General features: G+C 41.9%; 1 protein-coding gene across 2 annotated transcripts in view; it reads right to left on the reverse strand.

Annotated features, from left to right (window-relative positions):
• Positions 1-7,437, reverse strand: part of SLC22A15 (solute carrier family 22 member 15) — a 74,440-nt gene that overhangs the window by 51,223 nt on the left and 15,780 nt on the right. The window lies entirely within an intron of this gene.

The raw sequence follows: 7,437 nt of genomic DNA on the forward strand, positions 1-7,437 counted from the left end.
TAGAATTCACTGTCAGAGGCAAATCCAAGCAGGTGATGGGCAGCCCGGGGTAGGTATTTATTTCGCTCATGTGCCATTGTGCTACAGTCACTTGGCCCACCTTCGTTCCCACCAATCCACTCACCCATACTTGCACCCACTCTTCCCAGGCGGAGCCCAGCTCCTCCCCCTGTTCTGCGCGGAAGTGCTCTGAGCTGCCGAGGACGGCTGGCAACGGCTGGGGAGGCACTGGGACCCTGGAGCCCTGGAGCCCGCTCCTCTTCACTGACAGCAGCAAAGCACCTAGCTCTTCTAAATACTGAGATACCATTAAACCTAAAGGCTTCTGTTAGTTCCAAAAAAAAAAGAATTTTTTTTGAAAATCACTGGGGTAGTGGAAAGAATATGAGCTCACTGAACCCAGACCAGCAACTTATTAAATGTGTGATTTCGGGCAAATTCTCTAAATTCTCTACATGCCAGTTGTTCCATCTATAGCTCAGGGCTACTGGCAGGGCTAACTAAGCGGCACACGGGGAAGGTCTCTGAGAGAGAGCCGCTCACACAAGAGCAAAGGAAAAGGTAGTCACAGTTATCGGCCTCTTCACTGACCTCTACCTACCAAACCTTATGAAACTCATCTGCAGCCACAAGCTCTTGGTATGGAATGGTCTCATTGCAGCTGAGGATCCCACGGGGACTGTGGGCCTCTGTCTGTACTCCTCCATCCACAGAGTGGGCAGGCCACGGCCACCGTTGCAAAGCATTATGAACCCACTCAGGCCGGAAGCAGCCGGTGTAGCAGCCGGGATGCTCCAAAGATAATTCATCCCAAATCACGACACCGGCGTCCCTGTGGAACATCCCCTGGAGATCCCACAGAGCAGTGGTGCATTGATATCCCCAACTGTGCAGCTGGACGACCCCACCCCCACCCGCCATTCTGGACACATCTTGGAGCACCTGCTAGAGCCGAGGATCATTGTCTGCACAGAGAATATCTGCCTTGAGATCCTCCCCTGAGGTAGATAACCGCCTGACCTCCCGATGGGATGGGAACCTGATGTGTGCCTCTCTACCAGGGGAGGAATGTAGCAGGCACCTATAAATCTATAATGATAGACGTATAATCCAGATGGATAGCAGCATATACATCCAAGTCTTTGTGCATCTTGGGAATGAGAAAGGACGGGTGAGTAACAGGAGGAGGGAGAGGGGGTGGGGAAGAAAGAGTGAGCCACAAAGAGAAAACCAGGGAGACACAGGCAGAGAGAATGAGGCAAAAACGTGGGAGAAAGAGACAGAGAGAAAGGCAAGACAGAGGCAGCCAGTGAGACAGAGACACAGAGAAAGGCAGAGAGAAAGAAATGGGAGGCAGAAGAGAAAGGCAGAGAAACTCAGATGGGGGGAGGTGCAAAGAGAGAGACACAGGTGCCGAAAGACAAAATGATAGGGACCAGGAGAAAGAAAGAGAGAAAAGAGAGAGCACGGGAGAGGAGAGGAGGGAGGGAGACAGACACACAGTCATGGTGTGATGACAAAAGCAGATGGCAAGAAGGACAGTGACTCACAGATGCGCCCCAGCCGTGGTCAGGGAGACATGACAGGCGGGTAAGGTGAGGCCATCTTAGCCCATCGTCTTTTTTTTCTCAGAGCTGCTTTAAACATCGCCAGCCCTTGCTGGGGAAGCTATTCCATCCCATTTCTCCTGCATCTACCAACTCTTTATCTGGGGAGCAGTAGCTCTCCGTGCTCCCTTGTGTCCATATTCAGCCTCCAGTCAAGCCCTGTGAAGGGTGAGCCCCCAGGGTGCCAGCACAGGAGGTGCGCTGGTGACCAGGGCGCCCCTTCCCGCTGTCCTGGAGCGTAGGGTCTGATGGCGCTCTCCCTCCTTAGCTGGCTATGAAGGCTTTCTCTAGAATCAGGCGAGCAGTAGTTGCTCAAGGAATATTTGCTAATAATGGTGTCCCTCTGGTGATATGTAAAAGGGCTCCCAATTACGGATTTCATTAGTATTAATTTAATTCAGTTCCACTGAAATGCACTGAGGTCTGCTGTGCTGAAGCACAGTGTTGCTATGGGATCCGATTTACCTTCCGGTATGAAGCACATGCTGTGGGATATTCGGCATAAACATTACTTAGCTCCCACGCTGGTATACGAGCATTCTCGCCGAGGCTGCGCTGTCCAGCGCTGGTCAGCTGGCCTTCTCTTCAGAAAGCCCATTCTCCAGAGGGAGCTCCTACAAGGACTTCAGTCATCATGGTCTCTTCAGCAATGCTTACTTTGCTTCTATCTGATTAAAATAGTGGCCTGCTGACTAGCAATGATGACTATTAAAAAAATGGGCTATCTCTGGTGAAATTAAAGACACCCAAGATACATGAATTAGCTCAATATATTTTAGAGACATTCACTGCCCTTCCGTGAATTTGTGAGATAATCCAGGGTGCTCTGTATTCTTTATATAGGAGTGATGCCCTAGGCTAAAATCCCTCCTTGGTCCTGAGACAGTATGAATTCTGGAAGATTCTGCCTGCTTGAGGCTGGTGGGGAGGGGAAGTGTCAGTACCCTCCCTACGGAAAAGTGGGAGTTTTTCTGTAGTGACCTTTTGTGTAAACAGTATTCAGAACACCAATAAAACCACAGAGCTAGGACTTCTCAAGCCTGTAAGATATTTTATTCTGTGTTTCTCTGATAATAAGAATTGAGTTAATAAATGTCTTGACATGTGGCAGAATTTGGTCTGAGATCCACTTTCATTGTAATGTGGTAATGGATTTGTTAGAGTGCAGACTTATGGCTCTCACCCACTGCAAAATCCTATGGGGGCAATAAACAGAACAAGGGCCTTTTGGAGAAATGGCTAATTTCACAGTTGGAATAGGGGGAGGTAAAAGATGAATCTGGAATATCTTGTTATGCCAAAAATTTTTTAAGTGCTCAAAAAAACCCCAAAGTGATGGGCACGTCAAAAGGACACAGGAGGACTTTCAGCTCCAGGAAAATGGAATAAATGTACTTTTCCCTGTTTTTCTCACTATGTACAACTAAAAATCCTGGGCATCATGTACGAAACAAACATAAGACAACTCTGAAAGGTGGAGAGAAGACCAGCGAGGACCCAGGGACCCAAGGAATGACCCGGTGGTGAGTCCCTGGGTTTCTCTTTGCCTCACATACCCGAGACTGGGTGCTGGAGCAGGAAGCAACTCAGAAATGCCAAGAGGAATGACAAAAGAAGCCCCAACCAAGCCTGCTCTCTCCAGCCAAAGGCCCAGGAAAGGGGCAGCCCAGCAGGACAGGACATTTTTAGACAAGAACTGCTTTATTCCAGCCATTCACCACCACAAAACAAAAACAAAAACAAAAACAAAAACAAAAGCTATGGCTCTAACCCCATTCACAGGAACAAAGGCTAAGTGGGGAACCTAAATACCTCCCCCTCCCCGGCTGGGCAGTCATAAGTCATCCCACTTCACTCCATTTGGATGTGTCAGAAAAAGACAAGCAGGGAGCCAGCACTTTCATTCCTGCCGCCTGCACTGAAGAGCTCTCCATACCATCACCACCACTACCACTACCACTACCACTGGTGTCAGTGTGAGCACACGGGGAGACTGGATTTCCACCACCACGAGGTAGTAATGAGGCACCCCTCCCCTCTTTCTGTGTCAGAGGTGAGTCCGAGAAAGTCAGCTAATATGGAAGATTTAACTAAGACCCAGAACCTCTTAACATAATCCCCGAAACTTCACGTTTCAAACAAAAATAATTTGTGGTGCTAACAACTGGAAAATCTCAAAGTAGAATGAAAAAAAGACTGCTGAGATGATAGAGATGTTAGAACTATCTGAGAAAGATGTTAAAGCTGCCATAACAACCATGCTTCAATGAGCACCTGCAAACATGCTCGAAACTGATGACAAAATAGACTCGGTGAAAATACAGAAAGTCTCACTAAATAAAGAGAATGTATTTTAAAAAGAACAAAATGAAAAATTTAGAACTAAAAAAAAAATACAATAGGTTCAACAACAGAATGAAAGGGACAGATGAAAGAATCAATAAACTTGGAAATAAAACAATAGAAAATATCCAATATGAAGACAAAGATAAACTAGACAGAAGAAAATGAACAAAGCTTCAGAGATCTATGGGGCTATAACAAAAGAACTGATATTTCTTCTGTCTTGGAGTTCTAGAAAGAAAGGAGAAAGGGGGATAGGCTAAAAAAAGAGTACTTGAATAAATAATAGCTGAAAATTTCTCAATTTGTCAAGAGCCATAAACCTACAGATCCAAGCAGCTCAGTAAATCCCAAAGAAGATAAACTTGAAGAAATCCACACCAAGAAACATCATAATCTAACTTCTAAACACTAGCGACTAGAACACTAAAAAATCTTGGAAGTAGCAAGAAGGAAATGACACTTTCGCTATAGGAAAAAGACAATTCAAATAATAGCATATTTCTCATCAGAAACCATGGAGGCCAGAAGAAAGTGGCACAGGAGTTTTTAAATGCTGAAGGAAATGAACTGTCAACCAAGAATTTTATTACCAGTGAAAACAAGAAATGAAGGAGAAATCAAGATATTCCCAGATGAAGGAAAACTAAGAAAATCTGTCACCATCACAACTACCCTAAAACAGTGGCTAATAGAAGTTCTCTAAAAAAGAAAGAAAACATAAAAAAGGGATCTTGGAACATCAGGAAGGGGAAAAGAACACTGTAAGAAAAAGTTGGGGTAAATACAACAAACTTTGCTTCTCTTGAGTTTTCTAAATGATGTTTGGTGGTTGAAGCAAACAGAACACTGTAATGTGATTCCAAGAGTATGTGGGACCATATTTAGGACAATTATATTATGAACAGAAGAGGGCAAAGGAATGTAAAGTGAGGTAGAATTTCTGTATGTCACTCAAACTGGAGATCTGACAACATCAGTAGACTGTGGTAAGTTATGTATATATAATGCAATGCCAAGAGCAATCACTAAAAAAGCTATACAAAGAGATACACTCAAAAAATACTATAAGTCAAGGGCCGCCTGGGAGGCTCAGTCATTGAGCATCTGCCTTCCGCTCAGGTCATGATCCCAGGGTCCTGGGATTGATCCCCGCGTCGGGCTCCCTGCTCGGCGGGAAGCCTGCTTCTCCCTCTCCCACTCCCCTTTCTTGTGTTCCCTCTCTCTCTGTGTCTCTCTCTGTCAAATAAATAAAATCTTAAAAAAAAAAATACTGTAAGTCAAAATAAAATACTAAAAAATGTTCAAGTAACCTACAGAAAAATAGGAAAAATTAAAGAAAAGAACAGAGAATAGAAAACAACAAAAAATAATAAACTGGAAGACGTAAGTTCTAGCATATAAATATATCAAATGTAAATTATCTAAAAACACAAATAAAGACAGACATTGATGGTGTGGATTTAAAAATTTAACCCAATTTGGGCACCTGGGTGGCTCAGTCAGTTGAGCTTCTGCCTTTGGCTCAGGTCATGATCTCAGGATCCTGGGATCGAGTCCCACATTGGGCTCTCTGCTCAGCGGGGAGTCTGCTTCTCCCTCTCAGTCTCCCTTTGTGTTCTCTCTCTCAAATAAATAAAATCTTAAAAAAAAAAAATTTTGACCCAATTCTATGCTGTCTACAGGAAACTAACTTCACACATAATGATATAGGCAAGTTGAAAGTAAAAAGGGCAAAAATACATATCATGCTACCATTAACTGAAGAAAGCAGGAGTGGCTAGATTAGTGTCAAACCACATTTCAGAACATAGAAAATTACCAGGGACATAGAGGTATATTATAAGATGATTTTAAAAAAAGTAAATCCACCAAGAAGACATAGCAATCACTAATATGTATAGACTAAACAACAGAGCTATAAAATATATGAAGAACAAAATGAAAAATTTAGAACTAAAAGAAAAATACAATGAGTAGGTTCAACAGCAGAATGAAAGGGACAGATGAAAGAATCAATAAACTTGGAATTGAAGACATAAACACCCCCCTCTCAATAATCTCTAGAATAACTAGGGAGAAAATCAGCAAGGATACAGAAGAAGTCAACAATACGATCAACCAACAGGATCTAAACAATATTTATAAAACACTCCACCCAACAGCAGTAGTTGGTTCAAGTGTCAATGGAACATACACCGAGAGACCACATCCTGAGTCATAAAAGAAACCTCAACAAATCTAAAAGAATTGAAATCATACGGAGTGTCCTCTGACCATAATGAAATCAAACTAGAAAGCAAAAACAGAAAGCTAACAGGAAAATCTCTAAATATTAGATAATTAAACAAGAGACTTCTAAATAATCGCTGGGTCAAAGAGGAAGTCATAAGAAGAAAAAAAATACACTGAGCTAAATGAAAATAAAAATAGAGCATATCAAAATTTGTGGGTCACAGCTAAAGCAGTCCTGAGAGAAAAATTTATAGCACTAAAATACTTACATTTGCAAAGAGGAAGACTCATTAAAAATACAGGCTATCAAGTCTATAACCTAAAAAAGAAAAAAAGAAAAAGAAACCCAAAGCAAGCAGAAGAAAGGAAATAATAAAGGTAAGAGCAGAAATCAATACAATTAAAAAAAGAAAAATAATAGGGAAAAAAAATCAATGAACAAAATGCTGGTTCTTTAAAAAGATACAAACCTGTATGACTGACAAGTAATTAAATCAGATAGAAGACACAAATTACCAATATCAGGACATAAGAGAGGGGATTTCATTTCAGAATTTGCAGACATCAAAAGGATAATAAGATAATACAGTGAGCGACTCTACACACATAAATCTAGATGAAATGGACTAATTCCTTGAAAAGCACCAACTGCCACAACTCACAATTCAAAATCATTTAAATCACAACTCACAATCATTTAAATATCCCTATAACCTTTAAGAAAATTGACTTCATAATTTTAAAACTCCCCAAAAAGAAATCTAAAACAAAAAACAAAAAAGCCCAGATGATTTTACTGCCGGGTTCTACCAAATATTTAAAGAACACCAATTTTACCCAATCACTTCCGGAAAACAGAAAAGCGTGGAATACTCCCCAGTTCAGTTTATGAAGCTAGTATCACCCTGATACCAAAACCAGACCAAAAAAAAAAAAAAAAAAAGAGAGAGAACACGACAGATCGATACCCCTCATGTATACAGAAGCAAAAATCCTTAACAAAACTTTAGCAAATAGAATTCAGCAATATATAAAGGAAAAAAAAAGACAGTTTGCATTCACTTTTTCGAAGGACGCGCTAAGTGAAATGCGGCTCTTCTGGAGTTTCTATCTTCGACTAACCAGTTTGGGAAGGCTCCCGCTCTCGCCGTTTGTAGCAAGAAGGAAAAAGAAAAAGAATGTGTTTTCCTAGGATGGTCTCCTTTAACTCTCAAATTGACTAGACAGCTAACTGAAGATGGGGCTGACCCTG

This window comes from Phoca vitulina, unplaced genomic scaffold (assembly GCF_004348235.1).
Source record: "Phoca vitulina isolate PV1807 unplaced genomic scaffold, GSC_HSeal_1.0 scaffold2, whole genome shotgun sequence".
In the NCBI taxonomy this organism is placed as follows: domain Eukaryota; kingdom Metazoa; phylum Chordata; class Mammalia; order Carnivora; family Phocidae; genus Phoca; species Phoca vitulina.